General features: G+C 52.9%; 1 protein-coding gene across 3 annotated transcripts in view; it reads left to right on the forward strand.

The window, feature by feature from the left end:
- Positions 1-13807, forward strand: part of ADAMTS2 (ADAM metallopeptidase with thrombospondin type 1 motif 2) — a 205018-nt gene that overhangs the window by 142450 nt on the left and 48761 nt on the right. The gene's annotated exons all lie outside the window — the stretch shown is intronic.

Genomic DNA, 13807 nt, shown 5'->3' on the forward strand with positions numbered 1-13807 from the left:
GCAGACCTCCACGGAAGGCCTTTCTGTGGGTTCACAGCCGCCCTGTCTCTCCCTGGCCGCCTGAGGCTCCTTATAACGAGGAACTTGTGAGCCACGCCCACTTGCCTTTCAGCCCCACCCCTCCTTTTAAAATTTGGGTTTTGTTATTATTCGGGTGTGGTGAGGCCAACAAATCAGGAAGCGACTGTCATGGAAAAGACGGTTTATTACCCACAGATTCTGGACATGCAGGGCCACACAGGGAAGCTCCAGGGTCGGTCAGGAGGCCGAGGGAGGGAGAGGGAAACTGGGCAAGCACTTCTACTGTGGTTTCCGCAGGAAGGACCAGGTGAGGGAGGGGTAAGCAGGCTTCGGAGTGGCCAGTGTGAACCATTTCAGTGGGTTCTGGGGCATCAGGGCTGCCCCTCGTTGTCTGGTACCTGGTCCTGGATGATTCGCACAGGGGACCGTGGGCTGGAGTGCAGAAGCCCGATTAAGGAGGCGGTTGGGCCTGTGGACTCTGAGTTGGTTGGTTTGCACTGGAAGGAAGAGCATGTTCCAGAGCGAGTTGTTTATCATCTGTAAGAACTGACTAACCCTGGGACGGTCAGCAAGGCCCTGGCTGTCAAAGTGTGAGAAACACGAGGGTAACACACCCCTCAGCTTGACTCCTGCTCACATCTTCAGCCAGTGCGCTCCTCTTCTCACGCCACGTCACTTCTGTTCTAGCTGAGCATTCTTGCCCTTTGTACCTCCCTTTGCTGTCAAGCTTGCAACCATCTTTCCTAGCAGCACGTGTGGGTCTATGCAGCAGAGGGAGAAAGCCCCAAGACACACTGACCTGAGATGGAAAGATAACAGGGTGCCTGAAAGCAGAGCTGGTGAGGAAGGAAGGAGCCCGTGGTGGCAGCCAGTGTGGACTGAGCAAGTGCCTGGGTCAAGCACCTCAGAAGAATTTTACACGTATTGACTCAGTCCCAGGACAGATGAGGAGATGGAGCTGTGTCAGTCCCATTTCACAGATAAAGACACTGAGGCTTAAGGCAGTTCAGTGGCTTGACAAGTGAGTGGCCAGTGGCATTTGGCTCCTTGGGAGTCCAGCTTCTCACCTTGGCAGCCAAATTCTAGAGTCCATGCTCTGACCTCACCCCTATGAAGAAAGTTGGGTCATAATAAGACCAGGCATGGTAATTACATGAAGGGTTAACTCTTCTACTCAAAGAAAGAATCTGAGTCTCAGAATAAAATCAAACAGCACACAACGTTCAAGGCCTGCAGTATAGAAACGACAATGAAGGACACTGGCTGGACGAATTCCAGCAACAGTAGACCTTGAACCCACTCTTTTTACTTGGAAAGTATGTCACTCTAAAATGCTGGAAGCAACCACAGTGAAGATACCAGTCACAGTCCTTCACACACCCATTGAGAACATAAAATACACCAGAGCAGATAGTCAGAACGTGGGAGAAATTAGCAAAAACCTAACTGCATGAGTCTTTCATACCCTTTTCAGAGACCTTTAACAAATTACATTTTAAATGGCATAGGAGTTTCAAATAATATAATGAATAAAATTAAATTAGCAGTTATATAATTTTTCCCCTTGCTTTATAGAAAGATGTGCCTTCCTTTTGAGGAATCATAGAACACTTTAAAATTACGAAAGTACTTCAGGTCATAAAGAAAATTTCAGTAAGTTTTATACAGCAAAGCCTGTTTGGCCTATTCCCTGCCTCAGTGCTCTAAAACTAGGTGGAAGGGACAGATAAAACTAGGTGGAAAATCCAATCTCTTTGAAAATTTTTTAAAAAATCCTGGGAAGAAGAATATTACAGTGTCAGCTGCAGACTATTGGGAAAACTATAGGGTACGGCCAAAGCTGAATCCAGAGGCAAATTCACAGGTGCTTTCCAAGATCACACAGTGCAGATGAAAACAAGTTACCCTTATATTCAACCCATTAAGTTGGAACAGATGTCAACAAGCACCCAAAACCAAAACCCTAAGGAAAGCAAAAATAAGAAAATAGTTCAGAGAAAGCAGAAATCAAAAGATTAGAAACTAGGAAAAAGAAACTATAGGATCAGTGAAGAAGAGAGCCTTGGGGAAAAGCAAGCCTCTGGCATATTTAATCTACAAAAAAAGAGAGGAAGCACAAACTAAAAGATTAAAGAGAGTGCATATAATGTGACCCACAGTGGGATGCTCGTCCTGGCAGAAGGGAAAGCATTTGGGGCCAGTGCTGCCCTAGGCAGTTGTTGGAAGGTCTCCATTTGAGCTTTCTCTCCATCCTTCCACTCAGACGCCCAGTGGAGGTCAATGCAGGAAGGATGTGCTCACCTTCCTCTGCAGGTGGGCAGGCAGGGGGGCTGTGAGGGTTCCCGAGCCCTGTGTTCAGGTTTGTGGCTGTGCACTGTAGGCATGCAGACACAGGGGAGGGAGGGCTGGGGCCACTGTGCTCAGGGACCCAGTTCCAGTCTCCATTCACAGGCAATGGTCTTTTGAGTGTCCGTCGACTTCCCCCGTCCCCAGCTGCTCCACCATCACCATGTTCCCCATCCCTCCCCATCTCCAGGCTGGGTCCTTCCAGTCCTTCCATTCCAGCCTGAGGCCCCTCGTCAGGATCCTCTGGCGGCGGAGGGATTTTCAGGCTTGTGGCATGAGGGATGGGCACAGATATATCCAGCCCCCTCCCCACTTTCTGCCACTGGAGAGGGAAGATGGGAAACTTCAGGTTGTGGGGGTAGGAAGGGGAAGAGATACACCGAGTGGTCCAGGAACTAAAAATGAAAGTTTGGAAAATGTTCACGGTTCACTGCTTACCAGCGCTGGCAAAGCTTTGGCTCTTACTTGGGCTAGGAAGAATCTGCCTCCTCCCCGGTGTGGGTCACTGGGATAGACAAAGCCCTGGAAGGCTCTGTGCTAAGTTGTCCCCTCCCAAAGCTGTTTCTTCTTCTTCTTTTTTCTTTAAGTGTCACAGACAGGTAGAGACCTGGTAGAAACCAGGTAGAGAACCTGCAGGTGAGATTTGGAGAATCTCTGGGTCAGGGACCTGGAGGTCCTGGGAAATACGAATATTTCAAAACTGACTCCCCAAAATGTAGGAAATACCAATAGTAGCCCCATAACCATGGTGGGAACTCAAGTTCTTCACTATTTTCAAGGTTACCTTAAAATTACCTAGCGACTGTAGAGTCAGATCATCTATTTTTGAGTGCCTTCTTATTCATTTGCAAGGAATGATTAAGTAAAAATAATACAATGCTGTATAAACTGTTTCAGAATACATACATAAATGTGTTGTGAAATGTGCCCAACTTGTTTTTATAGCCAATGTGATTCCTCCACTCAAAGCTGCCAAAGGTAGCGTATCTAAGACAAAGTAGAGACCTGTTTCACTTCTAAAAATAAAGTAAAAATATCCTGAGGCTTTAAGCATTTAACTCCATAACGCATAAAGAGGAACTCCCACCATGATAAAATAGGGTTTATCCTGAGAACGTGATGATCGTTTAATATCAGAAATGGTCGATCACATCCATTTGCCTAATGACAGAAGTTGTTTTCTAACAGATACTTTCTGAGGGTTTTTGTGAGCCCAGTGCTGTGCTGTGTCACTGGCAGGGTCCCTGACCTCAGGGGCTGCTTCTAGCGCAGAGGTACCGAAAAGGAAACAATTACAACCTAGGGCTCAGGGACGCAACGGGCAAAGGTGGAGCAGGCAGTCCTTACTCAGAGGTGACTTTCAGCCACGAGGAGGGAGTGGAAGGGGGAAGAGCTAGCACAGGGAAGTTTCACGCTCAAAGGCAGGAGGGGAGAGTGAGCAGGTTGTGTTGGAGGAACAGAGCAGCTGTTCTCTGACTGAGGGGAACCACGCAAGAGGGAAACAGCAGGTGCTGTTGCTTGAAGAAGCCAGAAAAAGCGGATCATGAGGGCCCTGCAGGTCGTGCCAAGGGGCCTGGTTTTCTCCCAAGGGCAGTTTCCAGCCGGAAAGTGACACGATCTGATTTGCATTTCTCAGAAGCTCCCTGGGCCCCTGCGCACAGAATGGCTAGAAGAGTGCGGCCACCATCAAAGGGAGGACCAGGGTGGGCTGTACAAGGACCGTGGCTGCAGTGGGGAGAAAGGAGGGAAGGTGAGAACTTGAGGAGCCAAATCAGGAGCGGTTGGATGCTCCATGGACAAAGGTGGAGACACACTGAGTCCGTGCCTTGGGCAGCCTGGCAGATGATAATGCCGACCCCTAAGGTGGAGAGCGCAAGACAGGAGGCGGTGGCAGGGAGAGAAAGGAGGTGAGTTCAGTTGGGATGAGTCAAGTTTGAGGTGCCTTGTGCATCCCAGCGGGACAGCCAGGGAGACGCCGGCACAGGGGTCTGGAGCCCGGAGAGAAGAGATGAGAGTCATTTGCAAAGGCATGGATGGGGGTGCACAGGGAGCACACCGATTCGGGGGTCCCCTGTGAAAGAGCCCCAGGAGCCCCGACTGCGAAGGCACCGGCTGGACGAGGGAAATGATCGGTTCTGTGGGAACTGACAAGGGATCTCCTGGTTTCTAAAGGTCTGTGAAAACTAGTAACAGATGGTAGCATGACAACCAAAATTTTATTTAAAGGTGGAAAAAAGAAACGTGTCCCTAAAAGTGTTCTGCAGGGCTGGCCCTCAGGAAGTTCACAGACGCTTACACAGGAGAACAGAGAGGAGTCCATGGGCACCTGAGTCTGGGAGATGCTTATAAAGCACAGGAAAACAGGTCTTCCTGCTGGCATAGGAAAAAAATAAAAATAAATGAAGAGACATGCTGTTCTTTATGGAAAGACTGAGTATAGTAGAAGTTGATTTTTCCCAGATTAATAATAATAATAATAATTGGAAACTTGATGAAATGATTCTGAGATTCATCTAGAAGCATAAACAGTCGAGAATAGCTGGGGAAGCCTTGAAAGCCAGGCAAGTAAAAAGGATTTACTTTAAGGGGGGAGGGTATAGCTCAGTGGTATAGCACGTGCTTAGCATGCAAGAGGTCCTGGGTTCGATCCCAAGTAACTCCTCTAAAAAAATAAAACCTAATTACCTCCCCTCTACTACAATAAATAAATAAATAAATAAATAAATAAATAAATAAATAAATAAATAAACAAACAAACATTTAAAACCTGTTAAAAAAAGGATTTACTTTAACATCTTATAAAGCAAAAAAAAAAGTTAAAAATCATACAATATTTGCATAAGCATTAACTGGTGAACTGAGTAAAATGTACAGCTCTGAAAGTGCGTCTCATGCAGATGTGGTAATATGATAAATATAAATGGACAGGTTACTGTGTTATAAATAAATATATGATAGATACAAATTTTATATATAGTCAATTAAGTATATCAGATGATAACTATAGGCCAATAGAATTCAACTATTTAAATGACACAGACCAAAAAGGAAGCAGTGGTTGTCAAGGACTTTCTAAGCATAAATATGGTAGAAAGGATTGTAAGGAGAAATAGATGTGTCTGAATACTTAAAATACAAAGCTGTCAGAAAACACAATCAAAAGGCAAACCACAGTCAGGGAGAAACATTTGCAATATGGCAAAGATAACCTAATACACGAAAAGCCCTTAAAAGTCGCAGGAAACACGGAAGTGAATTAGCGATGCAATTAACTGAAGAAACACAGAATTGAACTGACATAAGCAAGCAACTGAAGAAACCAACAAATGGTGAAAAGAGAGAGAAAGCATTGAACTTTACTATTAATCAAGGAAGTAAAATAATTTACCATTTTTTAAGCATGAGCTGTGTTGAAATTAAGAAGGGTTTACTGCTGATCTGGGTGAAGGAAGCCGCGCACGCTTCCGGGATGAGTACGAATGTGTAGACGCTTCTAGAAGGATACGCGAACTTTTGTCACTTCCCTTAAAAAGCCCTTCATCTCTGCCCCTGGTTAGTCGTTTCTGTGGTTCTGTTGCAAAGCAGTTGTCAGAGCTGTGGATGAGTTTTAGGAACAAGACAAAGGTCGTGGCCCTATTTCTAAGTGTAAACAACTGGAAATCACCTAAATTGTCTGCCGATAGGGGTCTATTTAAATAAATTGCAATATGTCTGTGGCCTGCCAGTCGATCCCATTTTCAAAACATGTTTAAGGGCTTTGGGGAATGGTTACAGCATAAAGACAAGTTAGTTTGCTTTTTTGGAAAAGCGGGATGCAAGTTTACAGGAGAACGATCTCAATCCTGTGTACAAACACGTGCACAGAAGGGGCCGAAGGGACGCCTCGAACGTAAACAGCACTTACCTCTGGCGAGTAGGTCATGGATTTTCGTTTTCTTCTTGGTACTTGACTGAATTTTCTTAATTTATCATTATAAGCATGTTTTTAAATAATCAAAATAGTGCGTTTTTAATCATGAAAAAAAGGTTTCTATTTTAGAAAATCTTTTTAGAATGGAGGAGTCCAAGCAATCTTGTTTACCTGAATGCTAACTGCGGGGGCTCCAGTGGCATGCCACACGGCTCTATCGTGTCCAGCGTTTTATTTCCGGTTTGAAGGAGGACGTAGAAAGGACTCCACGCTCTGGCTTGGGGCCTCTTCTTTGTGGTGGCTTGGAAGCAGCTGGGGAGGGATCTGTGTTCGTCTGCCTTGCTGGCACTGTCTTACCTTCCCTGTGGCTGGGTCTGGGGGCTCTGTCACCTGAGTGTCTATGGAGACTTCAGGCAAGATATCTTGGCCAGAGTGAGGATGTAGGCTGCCACAGGTACATGGCTTTACCTGCAGGGGAGGCTGCGTTATCCAAGTGTGCAGGCACCTCTGTCATGGCCATGGCCAGTCTGGCCCCTTCCCCTTATGTGCTGCGTCGTAAGGAGGGATTCTGCTTGGCCTGGGCCGTGTTGATACCCTCCGAGTCCCCCGTAGGCAGAGTTGGGGTGAGGACACCTGGCACAGACTCCACTGTGAGGCTGCAGCCTGCTCTCCTGGGGACAGTATGGAGGTGGGCAGGCCACGGGGCAGCCTGCAGCCCACGGCCAGCAAGACAGGCAGCCGGAGCCCACCTGGGCAGTGGGGCAGCTTCAGTGAGACCAGGACCCACAGAGTGAGAACCAAGAGGGCACGGGGGACCAATGCCACCCCCTTGCCTCCCTGACTTCCCGCAGGGAGGGAGTTTGGGAATCACTGATGGTGAGGAGGCAGGAAGGGAGAGCATGGAGCTGAATGTGTGCTTTCGGAGCTGAGCCGACAGTACCACTGCACCCCCGCAGGGCTGGGCAGACTGGCCTCAGACCTCTGCCGATGACCTCAGAGGGGCCAGGATAAAGGACGTAGCAGGATGTGGGGTTAGATCTCCATGCCCATCCCCAGTCCCCATGGCCTGGCGGGGAGGGAACATGCTGCCGCCCCTCTGCTAGTCCCCAGGGATGCAGCAGGGACCCCTGGTCTCCTGTAGCAGAGCCCACCCCACACTTCTGCCCACCTTCTCCCACTTCCCTGCCCCACCTGTCCCTCAGAGGCCATGGGGGAGGCTGGCGCCCATCAGGGCCTCTGTGTCTGAGGGATTCCAGAAAGTTATAGGGCCAGCCTGTTGCGTGGTCCTCCTCCAGCGAGCTGCAGGACTGGGGGGGGGGGGGGGGTGGAGTCCAGGGTGCGCATCGCGCTTTCCCTGGGAAGGCCACGCTGCAGAAGCACCGACGGCGGGGGAGGAGAGGCAGGGAGAGTGTGGAGGACACGGCAGGCCAGCCATACCCAGCAGGGCTGCCACCAGACAGATATCCAGATGCAGAGGGACCGGGGTCCCACCAGCTGGCCCTTTGTCTCCAGGAACAGAGCGGTCTGCACCCCAGCACAGAGTGTGGGCACCCAGGGACGGCAAGGGGGAGTGGCTGTGGGCTCAGGAGCAAGACGGATGGGAAAGGAGGGGCCGGTCTGCTGACCTGGAGCAATCAGTCAGTCAGTCTGCAAGGGACAGCCCTTGGGGAGCAGCTGCCAGGGCCGAGGGCGCCAAGGCGGACACACAGAACGCCTCCACGCCGAAGGTCACATCACTGACCAGTGTCTCTGTAAGCACCTTTAAAAGGAATTGCTAGAAAAAGGAAGTGTGACCAAAACCCAAGATCACTCCGGAATACCAGCCCCGACTTTTTAATCACTAAATTCCATCGACATAAAGTCACTCCATCAAACGTCGAGAAAAGTTTCCTGTTTCTGTACTTGTCTCATCCTGGGTGGTGTCAGTCAGTGTCCACGGGTCACAGACTCCACGTGGCACAGCGCTGGGGGCGAGGCCCTGATTTCAGGTCTCTGGGGACCTCGTGGGAGGTGGGAGAGCAGAGAGATGCAGAGCAGATGGAGCCTGGGACCTGCCTGCTCCCGGGGCTGGAGCACGTGAACAAGAGCGTTTGGGGGGTGGTGAGCACCACGAAGGACAGAGGACACAGGGTGCCGTGGACGGGGTGGCCGGGCCGGTGACTGCCCGGCTGGGGTTCACAGAGAAGCAGTGAGCCCTACTTGTTCCATGAAATGCTGGGGTGTGGGGGTGGGCCCTCTGGATGGGGGTCAGGGAGCAGAGTTGGGCTCACGTGGAGGATGAATTCAGTGAGCACGCATTTCCTGTCAGTGAGCCAGGCCCCAGTCCCTGGAAGGACTGAAGCACAGAAAAACCACAGTGACTAGCCTGGACCCCTGCCAGGAGAGGGGCCTGACTGTGTCCCCCAAGGTCCTGGGGGACCCTGGGGGCTGCGAGGCTGAGGCCCAGACTTGGGGCTTAAGGTGGCCCAGGTATTCATGTCCTGTTATTTATTCCAAACCGTGATGGAAATAGACCAGCTTCCCCGCGCTCCACTCCCCCCGTGCTGTCCCCAAGGCTCCCGTGGGGATAAAATCTGTAGCACTTGTGCGAGTGACATGTTGTTTATCTTCTAGCTTATGAGAAGCCTCTGAGTTATCTCAAGTTTTTCCTAAAACAACATTTTTCTCCATTTCTTAAAAAAAAAAAACAGCCACCCAGCAGAAGGAAAGAGATGATCTTATTTTGCACACTGTGCCATCAGCCAGGGAGCAGAGCATCGCGACACTGAGGGTTGCATAGCAACCGGCTTTTCAATTGATTTTTTGAGAAGGCACCAAAGCTACTGAACTGTTCTCATTTTAAGTATTTCCTAAGATGTTGCAAATCAAAGCAAATGGAAATCAGAGACTTGGGGACAATCAAAGAACATAAGGTATCTTGTCATGAAAGACCAGGTCAAGACAAAGCATGGAATGCTCTTAGGAATTTTTCAGCGTCGGAGGGGAAGGGTCTGAGAAATGCTGACTGTGAGTCTCTTAATGGGAAGCAAGAGCAGAAGGCGCTGGAGCAGGGCTTACTGCTTGTCCCAGGCCACCGCCTACTGCTCTGGGCCTCAGCTTCCCCACCTGTGTGAGGGGCACACCAGGGAGAGCCCCCTGGTCTCCCCAGAGTCTGGGTCCCAACCCCCACCCTGATGGGGGCCAGGCATGGTGTCCAGCCCTGACCCACCTCCTGGGCTAGACCCTCCAGGGTCCAGAGGAAGCAGTGGGGCCAGATGCTCCCCACGGGCCTGAGTCGGGAAGCTTCGTGCGGAGAATCCAGCACTCCTGGGAGCTTGGCTGTCTCTGGAAATCGCTTTCCAGCCTCTGGGAGGATGTCTAGAATGTGCCTTGATGATACGAGAGTCCTGGGCAGAGAAATAAGGATCACGCCTTCCAGTCCTCTGGTCCTCACTGGCGTTGGGGTTTGTGAGGCCTGTCATATGGTGGGGTTCAAGCTCTGGGTACCCTTTGCACGCCAGACCTGCAAGGAGATGACCCTCACCTCGGGGGAGCCCACCTGCACCCAGCCGGAGGGCGTGGTGTTCATTCTGGCCCTTTTGATCCTTGTGGGACGTTCAGCAAGTCATTGAGCTTTAGCGGCCCCTCTAAGATGAGCACACACGAGCAGTCACAGCAGTTAACAAGGGTGTTCATGTAAGTTACGGCCTGCAGTGCCCTCTTTGGGTCAGGCCCTATCTGCAGCCCCGCGCGTGACCTCGCCCTCTTCACCCTCACAGCAGCGCTCTGGGGCAGCCACACCAGCACCCTCCCCTGATGGGTCAGGTGGGTGACCTGCCGGGGTCACACAGCGGTGAGACGCTTTGCTCAGGGGAGGGCGGGCCAGGCTGGGGAGCCCACGCTCCAGGTGCCTTGGCTGTGCTCCCCTCGGGGGGTCTCCTGTGCCAGTGGTTCCCCCTGGAGGGTGATTTTGCCGCCTCACTGACCCCAGGGATGCTCCTGGCATCTAGCAGGGGGAGGCCAGTGCACAGGACAGCCCCCAGCACAGAGAGCCACCTGGCTCTACATGCCAGCAGCGCCAAGGTCAAGGAGTACATGCTGCTGTCTCGAACCCAGCAGGTCTGGACTCCACGCGCACACGCTGTCTTGTTCTGTGTCTTCGGGAGGCCGGGTTGGGCTGGAGACTCTCTGGGGTCAGGGCTGTTGAGAAGAGTTCGGTGGGCTGCGGCCGGATCCCTGGGACACGGCCGAGGGACGACGACAAGGGTCGCTGTGGGTACTGACGGCCGTGGACAGAGCACCTGAGCTCCGAGCTTGGGGCTGCTTGCGCCCGCTTTGCGGATGGGGAGCCCAGGACACTGAGGGGACGTGTCCAAGCACACGGAGCAGATGAGGCGGGAGCCTGCCTCCAACGGCAGGGCCCGAGCTGCCCCGGCGCGCCCGCCTGTCCCCGCAGGGGCCCTGGTGGGCGGGGCCTGCGGTCTGCGGGGCTCCCCGACACGCAGGTGAGCCTGCAGCGCCTCCAAGCGGCGGGTCCCTCTTTCCCCCTGTCTCCTTGACCCAGAGAAGGAAACGCATACATAATTCAGCTCTTTCTGGAGCAAACAATGGAAATGTCAGAGGGCAGTGACTGGAACAGAACTTTCTGTGAGGTTGTAATTGATTTACTTAGGGTGGGACCCCGAGGCTGTCTCAGGCCTCTGTGGTCCCCCTTGACCCGTGTGCCCCCAGCATCTCAGATCCCCAGCAGCTGTGGGATCTGGCAGCCGTCAGAGCCCCCGAGCCCCTAAGCCCCTGTTCCTGAAGCAGCAGCGCCCCCTGGTGACCATGTCAGTGTTCGTCCTTCCTGTTTTGTCCCCCGAACACCTTCATAGGTGGCATGGCTTCCACGCCCACCTCCACCTCTTTCTAGCGGTGGGACTTCGGATGAGTTACTTATATTGTTTAAGATACTGTTTCTCATCCTCAAAATAGCATAATAACAGCACCTATATCTTAGGGCAATTATACAGTTTAAATTAGGTGACACATGTGAACCCAGAGCCCAGTGACTTGCTTATAGTGAGCCCTGCCACCACCCAGCCCCAGGGTGCGGAAATGCCCCATCTACTGTAAAAACAGCTCCACGCACCACCCCACTGCAGTTCGCTCTGAGCAGCTGGTGCCTGTGGCTCCCTCTGGAAGAGAGAGGCTGGTCCTGGGGCAGCCCCCTTGCTGGCCTGGGTGCTGCCCCCTGGAACACCATGGCCCTGGGTGCAGTCCCCAGCCCAGCACAGGTGGGGGGAACAGGCAGAGTCGTACAAAAGGCCAGTGCAGAGAGAGGTAGGCAGCCAGGAGGCAGAGAGATGCCTCTGGGGCTGGGAGGAATGCAGATGACCACAGTAAGCTGGGTGTGAGAATCTTTCTTAATTGCAACAGGCAACTCTCTCAGCCTCCCTCCATCACTTCTGAGGGAGAAATAGACTCATCTCTTGTCCTTGCCCCGACGAGGGCTACAGCTCACGTGCTGCGCGTGATACACAGCAAAGGCACAGGGCAGGGGTTCTGGGTGCCCCGCAGAGCAGGGCCCGTCTGAGGGCTGTGGATGTGGGCCAGGTGGCACAGGAGCCAGCGGGGATCCCACTGGAGCCCAATGACCCACGTGGGCACCCAGACCTCCCTCCTCGGCCCCCTGCCTGGACATCTGTCTGTGAGGAGCCCTCTGGGGCAGGCAGAACCTATGGGAAGGCTGGCGGCTCTTAGGAAGTGGGAGGAGGAAGTCGAGGAAAGGTTGGGCCTGGGGTGCAGGAGGCAGGAGTTCGTGGCTGGTGTTTTGGGGACTGCCACCAGGCAAGCCTGCTTCAGCCGGCTTCTGGTCCTTTTGAATCTCTGCTCCACTGACCTGACTTGAGTCCCAGGCTGGCCCTGGACTGATCCCCCAGGGGCTGCACCCCAAGAAGCAGGAGAGCTCCCCAAGGAAAACTGCTGAGCTTTTATGAAGGGAGCAAACTGGGCCCCCAAAGAATGATCTCTCGCCTGTGTCTGAGGCACTGGGGACCCCACCTCCCCCAGCAAGCGTGCGGTCCTCTCCCCCTGCCTCCCCCTTGCCAACAACCATCCTCCCTCACCCGCCAGCCCGACACTTCTCTTGTCTCCTGCAACCCCGTGTTCCCGGCTCTGCTGACATTGCACCAGCCGACTCCCCCTTCCATCTCAGCAGCCATGCTGCCTCCCTCCCTGCTCCTTCCTCACTGACTCAGGGAGCTCTTTCTAAAATGCACGTGGCTCTGGCACCTGCCACGTGGCACAAGATGGGTGCCGGGTAATAGACTGGCCCCTGGGCACCCTGCACCCTCCTGAACGCTCCAGACCCAGCAAGTACGAGGACCCCAGCTCTTAGCTCCTTTGTGGCCACTGAGATGGGCCAGAGCCTTGAGGAAGCGGGGACCTGAGCGGAGAAATAGGAAGTGCCAGCAGCTCGGCAGCTTGGATGCCCAAACGCTGACATCACCCTCCTCCTCCACCTCTCGGGATCCCGTCTGGACCACAGGCTCCCAGGGCCCAGTGCGTGGCTGTGTTTTCCATGATCTGCCTCCCCAGGGCCACCTGGTCCTGGTGTAGCCCCTCGGAGCCCTTCTCTCTGCCTCTTCCCTCCAGGAGTCTCCTTAGAACCCAGTAGCTGGGAGGGGGTCCCAGACAATTTCTGCTCTGGGCCCTGCAGCACAAACCCTGTGGGGCTGGAGGATGCAAGCGACAGGCTGCTTCTTGGAGGGGGTGAGGGAAGACAAGGCAAAAACAGAACGCAAATCAATATTGCAATAAATTATCCTGCCGCAGCCGTGGGATCACATTGGCTGCCGAGGGGGATGGGAACCTGGATCAAACCCAGGAGAACCCTGTGTCTGGGAGGCAGGAGGCCCTGGCCAGTGTGCCAGTGTTGGGTCCAGCCTGGAAGGGCCTTTATTCCAGGGATTTCAACCTGGTGACCTGAGGGATGTGTTTTCTTTTGTTCACGTAACTTCCTGTAATTCAAGTCGACACGAACTACAAGGTAGGCTGCTTTTGTAAAATCCAGATTTCGGGATTGGCCTGAGAATTCCAATCTGGCAACTCTGGGCTCTGTTCTTACAGGCCAGTGAGGCTGGCGCTGAGGGACATCTCCCCTTGAGCTGGGCGTGGGCCCCTTGGTTTGCCGCAGTCCTCACCACTCCTTATCACCCCACTTTCTATGTCAGAACAGGGAAATAACCTTCTGTGCCCTTACCCCTTCTAAACTGGCAGATAAAAAAGACTCGTTTTTCTTAGCACCAGCCTGCCTCACTGACTCACATCTCCAGCCTTGCCCTGTAGGCATTTGAGTTTGCAGCGCCCTCCTGGCACCTCCCACAAGCCCACCCCCTGAGCAGTCGGGCCTGTAGCTGAGCCCCCAGCCCACAGCCTGCTCACTCTCACCCTGTCTCAGCCTTTGGCTCCATGGCCTCATTCCTATTCCCTGGCCCTGACACGGTGTGTCTTTTCTGGCTGAACTCTTGACCCCTCCTCAAAGATGGGAGCAGCATTCCTCTCCCACTG

The sequence above is a fragment of the Camelus bactrianus genome, chromosome 22 (genome assembly GCF_048773025.1).
Source record: "Camelus bactrianus isolate YW-2024 breed Bactrian camel chromosome 22, ASM4877302v1, whole genome shotgun sequence".
Taxonomy (NCBI): Eukaryota; Metazoa; Chordata; class Mammalia; order Artiodactyla; family Camelidae; genus Camelus; species Camelus bactrianus.